This window comes from Aquarana catesbeiana, linkage group LG05 (assembly GCF_042186555.1).
Source record: "Aquarana catesbeiana isolate 2022-GZ linkage group LG05, ASM4218655v1, whole genome shotgun sequence".
Classification (NCBI taxonomy): domain Eukaryota; kingdom Metazoa; phylum Chordata; class Amphibia; order Anura; family Ranidae; genus Aquarana; species Aquarana catesbeiana.
This window is the reverse complement of record NC_133328.1, coordinates 525,625,204-525,643,819: the sequence shown is the minus strand read 5'-3', so window position 1 is coordinate 525,643,819 and position 18,616 is coordinate 525,625,204.

The window sequence follows — 18,616 nt, the reverse complement described above, 5'->3', positions numbered from 1 at the left end:
GGCGGGCCGGCGCCTTCCTTGCCCCGTTTTGGCATATTAAACAGCCGCGGATCGAACGGCGATATGGACCGGACAAGTCACCAGTGGTGTGTGGTTCCGATTGGGGATGTTATCGGGTCGGATGGGTAATCCGCAGGATTCATATCAGGATTCTCGGCGGAGCAGAGGAGAAGTGCGTCCTGCTACATGCGCTGCCTGGCCACGCCCTTTTCTTGTGCATTTTTAAAATACGATAAAAAAAAATAAGCATTTAACAAAAACAAATTTAACCAAAAACTGGACTTTGTAAAGAATTTAATAGGCATATTATTATTATTACTATTATTTTACAGGTTTTATATAGCGCCAACAGTTTACACAGCGCTTTACAATATAAAAGGGAGACAATACAGTTACAATACAATAAAATACAAGAGGGTTAAGAGGGCCCTGCTCAGAAGAGCTTACAATCTAATATAGAGGGGCAGGTGGTACAAAAGCTTGTAACTGTGGGGAATGAGCTAAAGGAAGTGGTAGAAGCTTAGTTGGAGGCGTAATAGGCTTCCCTGAAGAGGTGAGTTTTCAGGAATCGCCTAAAGGCAACTAGAGTAGGAGATAGCTGGACAGATTGAGGTAGACAGTTCTAGAGGATGGGAGAGGCTCTGAAGAAATCCTGAAGATGAGCATGAGAGGAGGAGATAAGGGAACTTGAGAGCAGGAGCTCTTGAGAGGAGTCGGGAGGACGGTTTGGGTGATATTTGGAGACAAGGTTGGTGATGTAGCTGGGGCAGAGTTGTAATGGGCTTTTTTGTATGTTGTGGTTAGTATTTTGAATTTAATTCGCTGGGTGATTGGGAGCCAGTGTAGGGATTGGCAGAGAGGGGTGGCAGACACTAAGCGGTTGGTAAGGTAGATGAGTCTGGCAGCAGCATTCATGATAGACTGAAGAGGGGATAGCCTATGGAGAAGTAGGCCTATGAGAAAGGAGTTGCAATAGTCGAGGTGAGGGATAACAAGGAAGTGAATGAGTAGCTTGGTGGTATCATTAGTTAAAAAGGGGCGTATATTAGAGATGTTACGGAAGTGAAGTCTACAATATTTCATTTAAATTGAAATCTTCAGTCTGTTTTTAACCCTCTGTGCATTAACATATAGATATTCTCACAGCCAACATTCTCAGTTTTATTACCGTTTACGTTGCAGCCCTCCAAGTCAATTGCTTTTTATTCCCAAGTGGTCTCTGGTGCAGGTGATCCTTGTACATTTAAGATTGTTGGTACCAAGCTTCATGAAGAATTGATGCTGTACTTCTTCTAGGGAACCTTATTTATGACAATGGCCTCTTTCACCTGGCAAATTCCTTAGACCCCTTTCACACCGGGGCGGTGCGGGCGTAAGCAGTAAAGCGTCACTAGGTTTAGCGGTGCTTTACCACTGTTATAGCGGCGTTTTTCGGCCGCTAGCGGGGTGCTTTTAACCCCCCAGCGGCCGAAGAAAGGGTTAAAAGTGCCCCTGTAGCGGCGCTGCCTAAGCGATTTGCAGGCGCTTTGGTAGCACGGGCCCATTCATTTCAAGGGGCAGGGGCGGTGGAGGAGGGGTGTATATACTGCTCCTCCACCACCCCAAAGATGCTGCTTGCAGGATGTTTTTTTCTGTCCTACAAGCGCTCCACCACAGTGTGAAAGCACTCGGGCTTTCACACTGGGGTGGCTTGAGAGTAGCTTTTCTAGAATAGCAGACTACCAAATCGCAGTAGGGATAAGTATGTCAATATAGGTATCAAACCCCTCACCTCATCCCAAAAATCTAATAAAAGGAATGAGAAAAGGAAATGTCCCCGGGATTGTATGGGTGAGGGGGAGGTGAAGTATAAAGGGGAAGTAATGGGTGATGTGATTGGTATGACAAGGTACCTAAAAGTAATAAAAATATTCTTTATTTGAAATATACAAAATAAGGTAGTTAAAAAACAATGAACAGTTCATACAAAATTCCTATGCCATCTAAATGGAGGCTCTAGGGTAAGAAAGCACGCACGCACGCATTTCTCATTCCTTTTATGAGAGTAGCTTTTCAGGCACTTTTCAGGGGCTATTTTTAGTTCCTGAAAAGCGCCCCAGTGTGAAAGGGGTCTGGTGGGACTTATAGCAGCCATAATAGTGAACAAGCAGGATTATATTAGAAGTACAATGTCATTTACTAATGCCATTTCCATGCTCATATGAGTAAAGGTCATTTCCTATTTATGAATATTTTTACTCAATGCCTTTTTAACTGTCTTATGATGTTGTAATACCAGATTTCAAGTAGTTGTGCTGGAGAAATAAGGAATTATCTATGAATTAGCAACAGTTTTGTTTTTTGTTTTCAAATTCATCTTTGCCACTCACCAAAAGGGCATGTTTTTCTGATATCCAAACAGATGATTAAAGTCGTGTTTAACCACTTGCCTACTGGGCACTTTGACCCCCTTGCTGCCCAGGCCAATTTTCAGCTTTCAGTGCTGTCGCATCTTGAATGACAATTGTGCGGTCATGCAACACTGTACCCAAACAAAATTCTTATATATTTTTTGAGACAGCTAGAGCTTTCTTTTGCTGATATTTATTCACCACTGGGTTTTTTATTTTTTGATAAACAAATGAAAAAAAGACCAAAACTTAAAAAAAAAAAAAAACCTTAAAAAAAAAAGTTTCTGTTATAAAATGTTGTTAATAAGTAATTTTTTCCTTCACTGATTTGCGCTGATGAGGCTGTACTGATATGCTGCACTGATGGGCACCGATAGGCGGCATTGATGGGCACTGATGAGGCGGCATTGATGTGCATTGATGAGGCGGCACTGATGGGCTCTGATGAGACGGCACTGATGAGGAGGCACTGATGAGGCTGCACTGATATGCAGCACTGATGGGCACTGATATGTGGCACTAATGGGCACTCATAGGCGGTACTAATGGGCACTGATAGGCGGTAATGATGGGCAGTGATAGGCGAGACTGATGGGCACTGATAGGCTACACCTGGCTACGTCACCTAGTGGCACCGCCCCTTCTGACGTCACGTTACGTCACATGACATCAGAAGAAGGCAGTGCCACCGGATGATGTAGACAGGTGGCCCCACCCCTTGCCTATATAAGAAATGTCAAAGCGTGGAGCAGGCATACGACGGGAGGTCTCCCAGGCTGAGAGTTTTTCATTTTTTCTATTTTTCAAGTTGGCGGGTGGCATGATTGACTATGGATTTACATCAAGGAACACTATTTTTTTATTTTTTAAAAAGGATTTGTCAAAAATCTTATGTGGTTATCACTTTTTGACACTTTTTTGGTGAATGAGTAGGGGTACTATGTGGGGGGCGGCATCTTGGGGTCTCCGTGCTAAAGGGGGCTTCCAGATTCTGATAAGCCCTCCACTCGCAGACCCCCGACAACCACAGCCCCGGGAAGAGGCTCTTGTCCTTATCAACTTGGGGAGAAGGTGATGCAGGGCGGGGGGGTATGGTTAAGGGTAGTGGCCTGGTATGGTTCAGGAGGGGGGGCACTCGCTGCCAGGCTGCATGCCCGGATAAGGGTCTGGTATGGATTTTTGGGGGCACCCCACACCGTTTCTGTTTTTATTTTTTCAATAGCCAGGTGCCGGCAACTTTAACCACGAGCCATTTTAAATGGGATTTGACTCTTTTTCTTTTCTTTAGAAATGTCATTTTTGCTGTAGCATGTTTTATGCATGCTACAGATGCGCCACTTTACAGGCACATTAGGGGACCCCCCAGGCACTATATTTAAAGGAATTTTTCATTTTTATTGTTGCACTTTAAGCATAATTAAAATCACTGCTCCTAAAAAAATTGTTTAAAAAAAATAAAAATATTGATACATGTCCCCCAGAGTACCCAAAACCCCATACCCCTTTTATGGCCAATTACTTGTATATAAGCCTTCAAAATTGATTTTTTAATTTTTTTTCTGTTCGGCTCCCATAGACTTCAATGAGGTTCGCTGTTTGGGTTAGAACATTTCCCCTGTTCAGGAGTTTTGCTGCGAACTGAACAGGGGGGTGTTCGGCCCATCCCTATGTCGCAATGCTATGTTGAAACTGTTAGTGCTATATAAATCCTGAATAATAATAATAATAGACATACAGGAGACAGTTCCACTGCAACGCCCCTACTCCTCTATTGTTGATAGGGATGCTTTCTTGGTATCCCAGAAGTATAGGTTTTTTTTGTTTTTTTTGTGAGTTTCATTTTTATTTTTTTATTAAGGCAAGGAAATACAGAAGACATTCAACTGGTGTAGAAAAATACTTTCACTTTCAATAGTTTTTATTGAGTTATCAACAAAAGAATGTAACAGAAGAGTTAAACAAAACTACAGGTAAAGCCATTGTGCATCTATTATCGTCATAGTACTAGACCAAGTATGCAATACAATAAAGATGGAGACATGTATGGTTTCAGTAGTAGGCTAAATCCATGGAGGCCGACTCCATAGGGAGGGGCCGCTCCTCCACCCCAGCACCCCTCAGGGGAACTTGCTGTCCCGGGAGGGGAGGCCCGCCCCCCAGGCAGGGTCGAACATCCAGTATCATGGATTATGGTGAAACAAAAGTGAAGTGGAACCCTTAAGAAGGAGAGGAAGTATAGCGAAATAGAAGTGTAGAGTCTAGTATGAAGACTGAACCTATACTGTGGAGAGGGCAGATCGCTATTAGGGCTATATTTGTATGTGGAGGTCCAATAGATGAAGGTAGTATAACCTGCGGTCCAATCTTCAACAAACAAGCTTTGGTAACAAGCAGAGGAAGCCTTCCGCCTATATTCAAGAAAAGAGCTGAAGTGGCTTCTCCTAGTGTTAGCAAAGTAGAATAACCTGTATGAAGATAACATGAAGTATAAAAAGAGGAAAGGACAGAGGAAAGAAAAGAAAAAAGAGGGTAGAGAGGAAAGAGAGAGGACATCGTAAGATGGTGCAGTGCTCGCTCATTTACAGAGATCCGGGAGCTGTAGAGGCAGTGGACGGTAGAGATATGTATCTACTCCAGGGATTCCAGATAGCATCGTGTTTAGAGGTAGTGTCCAGAAGGATGCTAACTTTTTTTTCCTGGGCCATAATCCAAGATATCTTCCTCTTAACCAAGAGAAAGGAAACAGTTGGTTGTTTCCAAGCCCATGCAATTGTGAGCTTGGTCCCAAGGAAAATGAACCTAATAAGTTGTTGGACTAATTTGTGGGTATTGGGGAAAGGAAAGTTTAGGAGAGCCAGTTGAGGGGACTTTTGGATTGGAAGTTCCGTTATTTTCCTAATGATATTAAATATTTTATTCCATAGGTCCCTGATCCTGGGACAGTCCCACCAAATGTGCAGCATGGACCCATCATGCCCGCAGTTGTGAAAGCACATGGGGGAGGCATTTGGGTAGATTTTGGAGAGCTTTAGGGGGACCATATACCATCTCATGAGAACTTTAAGGTTCGCTTCAATTAATGCTATATTCAAAATGCCCTTAGATGCTGCAGTAGAGGCTCTATACCATTCTTCAATACTCCACGTGTGTTGCAGGTTGTTTTCCCACTCTCTCATAAAGAGCAATGGTTTAAGCCTTAGCAAGTGATTGGTAAATCACCGTAATCCCGCCCCTCTGCTCCACAGCCTGACCACACCACCCCTCATAGTCCGTGATCGAAAGTGGGATAGAATTAGGGGACCTAAGGGACCTGAGAAAGTGAACTATCTGTCCGTGCCGGAAACTCTCCGTGCTGGGCATGTCGAGTTTGTTAATGCAATGGGCCCTAGAGAGGGGACCGGCAGGGTTAGCAAAATGTCCTATCCTATACATCCCCTTATCTAGCCACCACTGGAATGCTTTTATGTCCATGCCAGGGGGAAAGAGTGGATTTTCGGAAAATGTTCTACAGAGGATGCCAAGGTGAAACCAGCCGAGGATTGGTTTTGAGAGCGTCTCATAGAACAAGGGAGTGGGAAAGTGTAGGGACCATGATAGCAGGTCTAGATTTAGATGAGGACCAGAGGATATAATCAAGAGTATAGTAAGGGATAGCTTGTCGTTCCATGTGTACCCAATCTGGGTGTGCAATCTTAGAGTAGATAGTGGAGAGTTGGGAAAGTTGCACTGCCTGGTGGTACCAGAGAAGGTTAGGTAGACCCACACCACCCTGATCTCTGCTCCTAAACAGGGTACCCTTGGCAATCCTGTGGCCCTTCCTGCCCCATATAAATTTAATAATTTTAGATTGAAATTTCCTAAGGGGAGCCTTGGGGACAGGTATGGGTAGTGATCTAAACAAATAAAGGATGCGCGGGAGTAAAGTAATTTTTACCTAATTGATTCTGCCTAACCAGGACAGCCCCAGTTTATCCCATCATGACAAGTCCTCACCCAGTTTGTGATATAGTGGGGGAAAATTTGCCTTATAGAGATTGTCAAAAGAAGCTGTAAGGTTGAAACCAAATTGGGGATGATAGCCTCACCCCATCCAAACCGTAAGCTATCTTTGAGCAGAGCTATCATGGATATTGGTAGATTAACATTTAGTGCCAAAGATTTAGAGTAAAGTAGAGTAGAGTAGAGTTTACCACGCACATAGCTTTTGTGAGCCGCACACAACGTGGTAGGAAAGATGTTATCAAGGTCCTTAAGCAAGAAATATTCCCGGATATCTTGTTCAATCTCACGGACGTGAGAGGGGTTGCTAAGTAATGAGGCATTTAATCTCCAATGAAACCCACGTCGATGTGTCATTGGTGTGTGAATTATCAAGAGGAGGAAAGAGTGGTCCGACCAGACAGAGTCCTTAATGATTGCTTTTTGCACCAACGGGGTATGTTTCTGCAGAATGAAAAAGTGATCTATTCTGGCAAAAGTATTGGGGACTGGAATAGTGTGTATAGTCCCGAGTCTTAGGGTTTAATTCTCTCCAGACATCCACTAAGCCCTGTTGGAGAATTTGTCTGGCTACGTTGAGACTCTGTCTGGTGGGACGTACACCATCCTTTCCTGGGGGCCGGGACTTATGTCAAACGCAATGTTAGAATCACCACCATACAGAACCATGCCTTCCAGCAGTGGAGTCAGGGAGAGAAAGAGGGAATGAAAAAATTGTGGTTGTCCACAATTAGGTGCATAGTATGAGATTAGAGAGTAAAGCTGGTTATCTATGAGCCCCTTCACTAGAATGTACCTGCCATCAGGGTCCTTAAATTCTGAGATCAGTGAAAATTGGGTTTTGTGGGAGAAAAAAATACCCACCCCTTTATTTTTTTTGTCGGAATTGGCAAGGTAGAATGTAGGGAATTTGGCATGTATGAAAGATGGGGTATAGGTTTTTGGGAAGTGTGTTTCCTGGAGGAATAGTATATCTACTTTTTGGTCATGAAAGAACTGAAAAACTTTCCAACGCTTGATAGGGGAGTTAATCCCCTGTACGTTGTGTGAAGCAAAGCGTAGGGCCTGTGTGGAAGTGGTGTGATCAGGCATGGAGCAGTGTAGGCTGAGATGCTAGTAAGACCCAAACACTTACCTTCCATCTGAAAGGTATTGCGTATGAACCATCCGACCTCAAGTCCAATAGAACGCGTTCCTGGAACCTGCAGGCAAGCGAGACCGCACCCGTCCCTGAAAGGAGCAAATATTTAGAAAAGGGTGAAATAGAAAAAGGAAGAAAAAGAGGAATGAGGGAACAAAGAAGAATCCAGGGATATGGGAAAAAAAATTTCGCCATGTCCTGAGACAAAAAAATGGTTCCTCCAACTAGTGGAGGAAATCCCAACTAGGAGCAGGAAAAGGAAAAAAAAACTCCGGCTCCGAGTGTAGGATGAGGTGCATAGGTGCCGTCTCGTGCACAGCACCCCCGGCAACAATGCTAACAAAAAACATAACGTGTTAGGGTACCTTCCCCCCCAAACATAACTTGCAATTAGGCATGTAAAGGTGAACTCAGGGAGGAGCAAAAGCTGGAAAGGTCAAAAAGGGGTAAAATCAGAAAGGGTTAGTGTCCTCTGAGGCCATCGATGGTTCCTCCCGAGGAGGAATCAGGGATCAAAGAACCTGTGGGATGTAAAAGGCAGTAATTGAGTGGATGCTGAAATAATCAAGTCAGAGAAAATAAAGTCCCACCATGGAGGGTAATCATAGCAATGTCCTGAATCCACCCAGATGGGTATGGACTACAGGGCAGATGGGAATGTCGGTGGAGAAGTCAACGGATGAAAGTAGATGGGCACTACTGCCTAGGGGAGTGAGCATGCCCCTATCCCAGAAAGGGATGGAAAAAAAAAGAAAAAATAATGATGTGGTTCTTTAGTTCAGGTAGCAATGCCGTCTTTGGTCTTCTTGTACTTAGGTTGTTGCCACGTTGAGGTGAGAGGACTAGATGGAGGAGGTCTTTTGGTCAGGATGGATGGAGACGACTGCATCAGAGATGAAGGATCCGTGGGTAGGAGGCCGAGCTTCCGTAGGAAATGTTCTCCCCCCCGAGCATAGAGAATCTGAAGGGCTTGCCTTTAAATTCAAATTTCAGGCTCAAGGGAAAAAGCCACCAATATTTAATATTCATCTGTTGTAAAATAGACAAAAGGGGCTTGAGCGCTCTCCTTCTTTGGATAGTGAAGGGCGAAATATCAGCATAAACCTGTACTGTATGTCCCAGAAGCTGAATTTACGGGATGGTTCGGGCTCTCCTCATGACTTCTTCTTTATTAGTGAGGCTTCACTATAATGTCATGAGGTAGCCCATCCGAGCGAGGGGGGCCAAGAGCCCTATGGGCCCGATCAGGTTCCAATTTGTGGGCTCTGATGTCAGGTATCAAGTGTTTGATTAAAGAGTGTACTGCTTATGGTATGTCAGTGAAAGTCTCTGGAAGGCCTCTGATCCTAAAATTCAGCCTTCTGGACCTGTTTTCAAGGTCATCAATTTTGGCTATAGCCCACTCCAGTTGTTCATGAAGCTCTTGGAATCGATCAGTATTTTGATTGACGCGCTCAATGGTGGCATCCATTTTAGTTTCAATATGCTCAATACGAGAGCCCAGGAGGTGAAGGTCTGATTTAATGTCCGAGGTTATATCTGAGGTGATTTTAGCAGCAGTTTGAGCAAGTCCTTTATCAAGCATGTCAGCAAATCTTGAGAAGAGCATAGAGAGATCATGGAGATGAGAGGTAATCTGGCTCAAATCCTGTGGCTGCAGTCCAGGCCTCTGTGAGGTTGATAGAGAGGGCAGCATATTAATGTCATCCAGGGACTGATTAATAAGAGATAATATGGAGGCCGGGGATGCAGGTCCCGTTATAGGAGAAGGCAGCAGGGTCCCTCCACATACCTCCTCATGAAGAGCCGCCCTCCATGAAGAAGTAGCAGCTGTGCCTGTGTAAGCTGTGTCGTGAGGCAGCCGCTCCGCCGCCATCTTAGGTGTCACAACGGCCTCCAGCTAAGCCGTGATCATGGCTGTGGGGGTCCGTTCCGTCGGCCCAAACTGCTGGTAATTGTGCCTTCAGGTAGCCAGGGGATTCCAGTCCTGGATGAGGTGATGGGGGGAAGTGTACCCACTGCTGAGGGTGCCGGTGTCACGGAACGAGACGGAGCTCTGTGACTAAGTGTCCATGTCACAGAGCGCTGCGCATGCGCATCAAGTATATGGTTTTTGTTTTCGGAGTCTTATATTGCTCTGAAGCATGAGGCTATGACCTACAACATGTCCACAAAACCTTTAATATCCAAATTGTATTTTTCATCAGTTTGTACAGTTAATGCAGTAATCTGCTGGCAAAGGCTTTAAACACACTCTGACATCATCCATGACAGAATCCTATTTTGGACCCCAACTTCAAGTATGCCCTAGGCCCCTAGTAGGAGATTTTGAAATGGGGCAGAAGAACCCCATACTACACCTGGTACTAAAATAGTACCTTTTAGACAGTCAGTCTAACTCACATTTCAGCCACAGATCTTGAGTCCAGAAGTACCCTACTCTTTCTGCTCAGTCTACCGCATGAAGATACATGCTTTTTTTGGCAAATGGAGGGTTTTTGTTTATCTTGTGCAGCTTCTTAGTGGTTACATTATCGCAATTTGGATGCTTAAGCATTCCCCTATAGCTCCACTCTAAACCCCTGAATTAGGTGCCTTCTTCAGCCGCCCTTTCTGGGATTACTACACACCCATGTACCTTTTCCCAGATTTTTTAAAGTACTACACACCCTGCAGTCTCTGATTCCTATTATGGTAGCACCATATGATTGAGAATTATTTTCCATGGCAGACTCCACTTTGAAAAAAGTCTCTTTTTCATGATAATCACACCCTTTGCAGTGTTTCACAAAATAGCCTACAAAATAAACAGGGTTCAGTTCCTATGGCGATTTTACCTTGAAAGCATTGTGTCCTCCTTGTTCAGGATTCTACCCATGGCCCTGACCCTTATATACACCTTAGTGCCTCTTTTTTCCTGACACTCCCATTGTAGAATGATCAGTTTGCAACTCCTAAAGTTTTGGCATTTTTTGGATTGTTTTGGGATTTCCATTTCACATGATCCCTCTGCTTGTGCTTTTTCTTCATTTTTCCCTCTGAGTTAGAGAACCTGGATTCTGCACAGATACTAGGTTGATCCTTATCTATTGCCAGATTCAAGTGTGACAATTATTTTTATCCTGTGCTAGTAGAATTTTCCTAATGGCTGTACCTCTTTCTCCCACCCTAAAGCCAGCCATAGATGATACAATTGGTTACAGGAAAGAAAATCACTCAATTCCCCCATCATTACAGTCGGTTTTGATAGGGAAATCCCTCCTGTGGATCTATTCTGTTCACCCGTTGGAGGGGGGGAGGCATGGGGAGCTGGCCCTGCTGGCAGAACACAGTAATTATTGCTAGCAGCTACAGCTGCTGGCAGTAATCGCATGCAGAAATCCAACATGCTGGTTGTACCCAAGTCGATCAATGGATCGACTTGGGTACAATCAGCCTGCCCATACATTGTTTGAACTGTATATAGCTGGCTTAAGTCTAATTTTATAGATAATGTTGGGCCAAAGGTTCGAGCTGAGCAAAAGTTTGGCCAGAACATCGTCTGTTCATCCTTTCAGCGAACACCCGAATTTGCGGGTCACTCGGTGGGATGTTCGCCCACAGAGCACCACACAATGCACTGCACAATTCACAATGCATTCTAGGGCCCTAATTGGATAAAACCAATTAGGGCACCAGAGTACCGTCATTGTCCTGATTAGACAAAGTGATGATGACTTTCTTCAATCATGGCTCGTAGTCCCATCCCACACTACAAAAGGTAAAATCCCTTAAGAACCTTTTGCATTGTGTTGGAGTGGAGATAGATAGAGCGGGGCTCAATTTGCTACTAGCGAGTTAGTGTGTTCACTTACTGTGACTCTGAGCGTAGAGTGTTCGTGTAGTGTTAGTATAGTGTGTAAGTATAGCATGCCAGTGTAGTGTGTTAGTGTAGTGTAGTGCAGTGTTTAACACAGCTTTACATATGACTCATAGTGTAAAGTGTTAGTGTGGTGTTAGTATAGTGTGCGAGTATAATGTGTCAGTATAGTGTAGTGCAGTGTCCCCTTTTTATTTTTTGGTTGCTGCATGGTTTTTTTTTTTTTTGTCTATTTTTTTGTCCCCTTTATTTAAATCATCAGCCGTAGCTTTTCTGACTAGAATAAAATATTTTTATATATTTTTTATAGTTTTTACATTTCTGTCATCGTCAGTCCTTAATTTCATTAAAAAAAGTGCATCCAATCACACATTTCTCAATTTCTATTAAATTTGGGTAATAAGCCTCCCCAATCATGTCTGGGAGGCCAACAAGGAGAGGCAGATATTCCCATGCCACTATGAGGGGGCCAGCAGCGTCTGTGTCCACGGGCAAAGGTGGACATTGTCCGTCCTCAGGCAGGGCACATTTGTCTCTGTTTAGTGATGTTGCCCGTGCTATCCAGCCACAGCATGCAGAGGAGGTTGTGGACTTACTAAACCATCCTTATCCTCCTCATCCTCTATGACCCAAGCTGACATGAGTGTGCAATCCACCTCAGCTGCCAGAGCAACTTATTCTGCCTCCTTGTCCACAGCTACTCCTGCCATAGCCCCAGCATCATGCATGAGGAGTTAGCTGAATTATTTGAACACAGCGTCAGCCACTTGTTTCTTGATGATGAACAAAGATTACTCAGTTCTGATGTTGGTTCTGAGGTAGAGGAAGGGAGTAACATGAGCCTACAGAGAGGGGACAACACTTATAAACAACAAATTGTCAGTTATATTCCCCCAGCCACAGTGTATTGCCAAGTTGGCTCCAGTGATGATGAGGATGGAGGGGATGATGATGATGAGGTCATTGATGCGACTTGGGTGCCAAATAGAGCAAAGGAGGGATGTGAGGGGGAGAAACAACCCCAACAATTTCCTCCAGAGGCAGCCATCATGGAAGAGTAGAGAGCAGCTACCCTATTCCATCGGATTGTTGAGCTGTTATCTCCTGACCCACTTCCCACCGCTCAACTGTCCGGGCCTTTTTTGTAGTACATGTGCAGCAAATTGCACTGATGCAATTTGCAAATCTCTGCCTCAAGCAGATCAAGCGTGGCAAAAACCCCAGCCATTTGGGTACCACATGCTTGATAAGGCATTTAACCTCCCATGACTCAGCCTGTTGGCAAGACCACCTGAAAGCCACACACAAGGAACACAATTCTTCTCCTCCTCACTCCTCAACTTTCTACCCCTACTATATTTCATGACCTCTCAGCAGCCTCTATTGATAGAGACGATGGTATAGCAAATTTCTCTGCCCCAGTTACTTCATCGGAAAAAAAAATACACTCCCTGCCACCCACACGCCCAGCATCTAAATTCCAGCTTGTCCAAATAAAGAAAGCTTGCAGAGAAAATCAATTTAAATGTAGTTTTTTTGACATTATAAATCTCAGTTTTGCTGCAGCAGGTTCTGTACATGGTGCAGATGCGCCACTTTACAGGCAGACTAAGGGGACCCCCATGCACTATATTTAAATTCATTTTTCATTTTTACGTTTCAAAGTTTTTATTGGTCAGATAGAAAAATACAGTATGACATTAATATCAACGAATGCATCACTATGCCTGATATACACGAACAATACATTCAACTTAGACAGTATCTGGCCACGTGCAATGTATAAGGGGCACCGAGAGAACCCTCATCTCCCAACACCCTCATTGGGTTCTTACTGTGTCGAGAGAAAAGAGGGCACTCCACCTCCCCTTGTGGTAGCTTGTGAACCGGAGGCTTCCATCTAACCAATAATGAAACTGTATACCTGTCATGAGTGATTTGTATAACAGAACTTCCAGCCCCTTGTTGGGGGTCTGAGTCGAACCTGGATAACAGTTTGTACTAGCCTAATAGGCTACAAAGTGCAGTCTAGAAAGAAAGAATATAGTGTAGAGAGCACTATAGGAGAAGTTAGAAGAGTAGAGGGGGAGAGGGAGGAGAAGAGGAAGTGATGCCAACCGTAGAGAAGGTATCGTTACTCTAAAGGCGATTGTCAATGCCGGGTATTAAGGAAATTCCCACATATTGAGCCACGGTTCCCAGATTGCCTCAAACTGATTAGACTTGTCCAAAAGCACACTGATTAGTCTTTCTTGGGCCATTATCCAAGAAATTTTCTTTTTTGTGGCACTAATAGATACTTTCGGTTGTTTCCATGCTTTGGCGATTGAGATTTTTGCCCCTGTCAGGATAAAGCAAATCAAAGTGCATGACAGCTTGGGGACGTTTGGAACATAGCCGTTCAGAAGGGCTATGGAAGGATTTTGGGTCACTGGACATTTTGTGACTTTACGTATGATGTGGAAGATATTATTCCAATATCCTCTGATTTTTGGGCATTCCCACCATGTATGAAGCATCGTCCCCAAGCTGTGACATTATCTGAAGCATAGCGGTGAAGTGGTCGGAAATATGGAAGCTAGTCTGGAGGGCACTAGGTACCATCTTGTGAAAAGTTTTATATTGGCTTCTAAGAGTGAGGTGTTGTAAATGCCTTTAAGAGATCTAGAAAACGACTCATGCCAGTCCTCTAGGTCTCGTTCCTCTTGGAGGTCCCTGTCCCAGGCTGTCATGTACGGTAACTTGTCTGCGTTTTTGGCTAGTGACGTGTAGATTATCGATATCCCTCCCCTCTGCTTCATGGCCTGTCCGCACCATCTTTCGTACTCTGTAAAATTTGGGGGATTTGGCTTGTTTTTCCAAATAGCATTGAGGAAGTGGAAGATTTGAAAAAACCCGAACCTCTCCGAAGTAGGGAGATCCAGATTATCCTCAAAGTGCTTCAGGGGTAGGGGTCCAGTTGCAGAGAAAAAATGCCCTATGCGGTACACTCCCCTATCCAGCTAATATTTAAATGCAGAGATATTCATCCCAGGTTGGAACTGAGGGTTATGGAAGACATGGGCCAGTGGTTGGAGCTCAGAGACCAGGGAGGGGAGCCCCCTCATGCTATCCCATAGAGTAAAAGAATGAGAGAGGGAAGGGGAAAGAATCGGGGGTCTATTTTTTGGGGGGTACCACAGTAGATAATCTAGCGTGTGTTTTGGGGTTGCATGTCTCTCTATGGAAACCCAATCTGGTTTCTCAACCCTGAGATAGATTGTAGATAGCGGAGCCAGTCTTGCAGCCTGGTAATACCATATTAAGTTTGGGAGGCCTAGGGCTCCTTGTGTAGTCAAATTGTATAAGGTCCGTTGTGCAAATCAAGGTCCTTTCTTGTCCCAGATGAACCTAGTAATTTTGCCCTGAAATGATTTGAGATGATCTCTTTTGATCGCGATTGGTAGCGCGCGGAAAAGGTAGAGCAACCTCGGCAAGAGGGTCATCTTCACCAAGTTTACTCTACCCACCCAGGACATCTGGTGTTGAGACCAGTTCATAAGAACTGACTCTAATTTGCGGAAAGTAGGGGGGAAATTGGCCTGGTATAGTTGTTCTATTTTGGGTGTGAGGTTGAGACCTAGGTATCTTATGGAAGATTCCCTCCATCCAAACTTAAAGGCGCTTTTCAAGTATGTGACTCTATCGGGCGGTAAAGATATATTGAGTGCTTGTAATTTTGTTATATTGACCTGAAGGCCTGACACTGAGGCAAAGGTGTCTAGTAAAGAACATAAAGCGGGTAGGGATGAGTCAGGGGAAGTTAGGAAAAGTAATAGGTCATCACTGAATAAGGCGCATTTGTGGGAGGAAGAGCCACAATCCACTCCCCTGATATCTGGACTTGAACGTATTGCTATCGCAAGAGGTTCAATGATAAGGGCAAATATCAGGGGAGAGAGGGGGCACCCCTGTCTGGTCACTCTAGCTATTGGAATTGGGTCTGCATAATATCCCTTTAATCTCACTGTTGCTTCTGGGGAGGAATAGAGAGCCTGTAGAATTCCCAAGAAGTTTTCCCCGAAGCCCCATCTTTGGAGGACTAAGAATAGGTATGGCCATGAGACTGAATCGAAGGCCTTCTGTAGGTCTAAGGAGAGGAGCATTCCCTCCTGTTTTGGGACCCCCCTCCCAACCCGATTGTAATATAGAGATTATGTCTACAGCTCTCCGCACCTGGTCAGGGCCTTGTCGACCCGGTATGAATCCCACCTGGTCTTTGTGGATATATTGATTTATGAATAATGCTAGGCGGTTTGCCATGACTTTGGTTAAAATTTTTAGATCGTTGTTGATCAATGAAATAGATCTATAATTCCCCACTACCCCTGCATCCTTGTCAGGTTTAGGGATTACAGTGATATATGCAGAATTAAGAGTGTTACCGAGCGGCTTCCCATCCTTCTTTGCATTAACCACTTGACGACCGCCTCACGCCGATGTACGTCGGCAAAGTGGCACGGACAGGCAAAATCACGTACATGTACGTGATTTGCCTTCCGCGGGTGGGGGGTCCGATCGGACTCCCCCCCGGTGCCCGAGGCGGTCGTCTTTTGTCCAGCGGCGATCCGTGATGAGGGGGAGACCATCCGTTCGTGGCCCCCCCCTCGCGATCGCCGCCGGCCAATGAGAACACTCCTTTGCTGCTGTATGCTAAACAGCAGCAAAGGAAGTGATGTCATCTCCCCTCGGGTCGGTATTTTCCGTTCCGGCCCGAGGAGAGAAGACATCTATGTGAGTGCACAACACACACACACACAGTAGAACATGCCAGGCACACAAAACACCCCGATCCCCCCCCCGATCGCCCCCCGATCCCCCCCCAATCACCCCCCCCTGTCACAAACTGACACCAGCAGTTTTTTTTTTTTTTCTGATTACTGCATAGTGTCAGTTTGTGACAGTTACAGTGTTGGGACAGTGAGTATTACCCCCCTTTAGGTCTAGGGTACCCCCCTAACCCCCCCTAATAAAGTTTTAACCCCTTGATCACCCCCTGTCACCAGTGTCACTAAGCGATCATTTTTCTGATCGCTGTATTAGTGTCGCTGGTGACGCTAGTTAGTGAGGTAAATATTTAGGTTCGCCGTCAGCGTTTTATAGCGTCAGGGACCCCCATATACTACCTAATAAATGTTTTAACCCCTTGATTGCCCCCTAGTTAACCCTTTCACCACTGATCACCGTATAACCGTTACGGATGACGCTGGTTAGTTCGTTTATTTTTTATAGTGTCAGGGCACCCGCCGTTTATTACCGAATAAAGGTTTAGCCCCCTGATCGCCCGGCGGTGATATGCGTCGCCCCAGGCAGCGTCAGATTAGCGCCAGTAGCGCTAACACCCACGCATGCAGCATACGCCTCCCTTAGTGGTATAGTATCTGATCGGATCAATATCTGATCCGATCAGATCTATACTAGTGTCCCCAGCAGTTTAGGGTTCCCAAAAACGCAGTGTTAGCGGGATCAGCCCAGATACCTGCTAGCACCTGCGTTTTGTGCCTCCGCCCAGCCCACCCAAGTGCAGTATCGATCGATCACTGTCACTTACAAAACACTAAACGCATAACTGCAGCGTTCGCAGAGTCAGGCCTGATCCCTGCGATCGCTAACAGTTTTTTTGGTAGCATTTTGGTGAACTGGCAAGCACCAGCCCCAGGCGTCAGGTTAGCGCCAGTACCGCTAACACCCACGCACGCAGCATACGCCTCCCTTAGTGGTATAGTATCTGAACGGATCAATATCTGATCCGATCAGATCTATACTAGCGTCCCCAGCAGTTTAGGGTTCCCAAAAACGCAGTGTTAGCGGAATCAGCCCAGATACCTGCTAGCACCTGCGTTTTGCCCCTCCGCCCGGCCCAGCCCAGCCCACCCAAGTGCAGTATCGATCGATCACTGACACTTACAAAACACTAAACGCATAACTGCAGCGTTCGCAGAGTCAGGCCTGATCCCTGCGATCGCTAACAGTTTTTTTTGTAGCGTTTTGGTGAACTGGCAAGCACCAGCCCCAGGCAGCGTCAGATTAGCGCCAGTACCGCTAACACCCACGCACGCACCGTACACCTCCCTTAGTGGTATAGTATCTGATCGCATCAATATCTGATCCGATCAGATCTATACTAGCGTCACCAGCAGTTTAGGGTTCCCAAAAACGCAGTGTTAGCGGGATCAGCCCAGATACCTGCTAGCACCTGCGTTTTGCCCCTCCGCCCGGCCCGGCACAGCCCACCCAAGTGCAGTATCGATCGATCACTGACACTTACAAAACACTAAACGCATAACTGCAGCGTTCGCAGAGTCAGGCCTGATCCCTGCGATCGCTAACGTTTTTTGGTAGCGTTTTGGTGAACTGGCAAGCTCCAGCGGCCTAGTACACCCCGGTCGTAGTCAAACCAGCACTGCAGTAACACTTGGTGACGTGGCGAGTCCCATAAGTGCAGTTGAAGCTGGTGAGGTGGCAAGCACAAGTAGTGTCCCGCTGCCACCAAAAAGACAAACACAGGCCCATCGTGCCCATAGTGCCCTTCCTGCTGCATTCGCCAATCCTAATTGGGAACCCACCGCTTCTGCAGCGCCCGTACTTCCCCCATTCACATCCCCAACCAAATGCAGTCGGCTGCATGAGAGGCATTTTTATGTCCTCACGAGTACCCCTACCCAACGAACCCCCAAAAAAGATGTTGTGTCTGCAGTAAGAGCGCGGATATAGGCGTGACACCCGCTATTATTGTCCCTCCTGTCCTGACAATCCTGGTCTTGCATTGGTGAATGTTTTGAACGCTACCATTCACTAGTTGAGTATTAGCGTAGGGTACAGCATTGCACAGACTAGGCACACTTTCACAGGGTCTCCCAAGATGCCATCGCATTTTGAGAGACCCGAACCTGGAACCGGTTACCGTTATAAAAGTTAGTTACAAAAAAAGTGTAAAAAAAAAAAAAATATGAAATAAAAAAAAATAGTTGTTGTTTTATTGTTCTCTCTCTCTCTATTCTCTCTCTCTATTGTTCTGCTCTTTTTTACTGTATTCTATTCTGCAATGTTTTATTGTTATTGTTATTGTTATTATGTTTTATCATGTTTGTTTTTCAGGTGTGTAATTATTTACACTTTACTGTGCTTTATTGTTAACCATTGTTAACCATTTTTTTGTCTTCAGGTACGCCATTCACGACTTTGAGT